Here is a 976-nt window from a genome sequence, read left to right on the forward strand (position 1 = left end):
ACTTCAATCTTTTCTCCACTTATATGGATGGTGTTTATTGGTCCAGTGGTGAGGATTTTTGTTTTCTTTACATTGAGATGCAACCCATACCAAAGGCTTTGGTCTTTGATTTTCATCAGTAGTCATTTTAAGTACTCTTCCCTTTCAACAAGCAAGGTTGGATCATCTGCATATCACAGGTGGTTGATGACTCTTCCTCCAATCCTGATGCCACGTTTTCCTTCATGTAATACAGTTTTTCAGATTATTTGCTCAGCATACAGAGTGAATAAGAATGATGAAAGAATAAAACACTGGCACCAACCTTTCCTAATTTTAAACCATTCGGTGTTTCCTTGTCCTGTTCAAACAACTCCCTCTTGGTCTATGTATAGGTTCCTCATGAGAACAATTAAGTATCCCAGGGCACTTATTCTACGCAATGTTGTTTATAGATTGTAAAGATCCACACCACTGAAAGTTTTTGTGTAGTCAATAAAGTATAGTTAAATATCTTTCTGGTATTCCTTGCTTTCAGTCAAGATGCATCTTATGCAGCAATATCTTTGTTCCACATCATCTACTGAATCCAGCTTGAACCTCTGGAAATTCTCTGTCAATGTATGGTTGCAGCCGTACAGTGCATTATCTTTAGCAAAATTTTACTTGCATGTGTTATTAATGCTATTGTCCAATGATTTCTGCATTCTGTTGGGTATACTCTCTTTGGGATGGTCACAAGTATGGGTCTTTTGTAGTCAGTTGACCATGTTATTGTCATCCAAATTTTTTGACATAGATGAGTGATTGCCTCCAGTGCTGCATCAGTTTGTTGCAAGATTTCTATTTGTATTCCATCAATTCTTGGTGCCTGGTTCTTTGCCAATGCCTTCAATGCACCTTAGACTTCTACCTTAGGTATTGTTAACTCTTTATCATATGCTACCTATTGAAATGGTTGAACATTGACTATTTCTTTTTGGTACAGTCACGCTAT

The sequence above is a fragment of the Chrysochloris asiatica genome, unplaced genomic scaffold (genome assembly GCF_000296735.1).
Source record: "Chrysochloris asiatica unplaced genomic scaffold, ChrAsi1.0 scaffold00099, whole genome shotgun sequence".
In the NCBI taxonomy this organism is placed as follows: Eukaryota; Metazoa; Chordata; class Mammalia; order Afrosoricida; family Chrysochloridae; genus Chrysochloris; species Chrysochloris asiatica.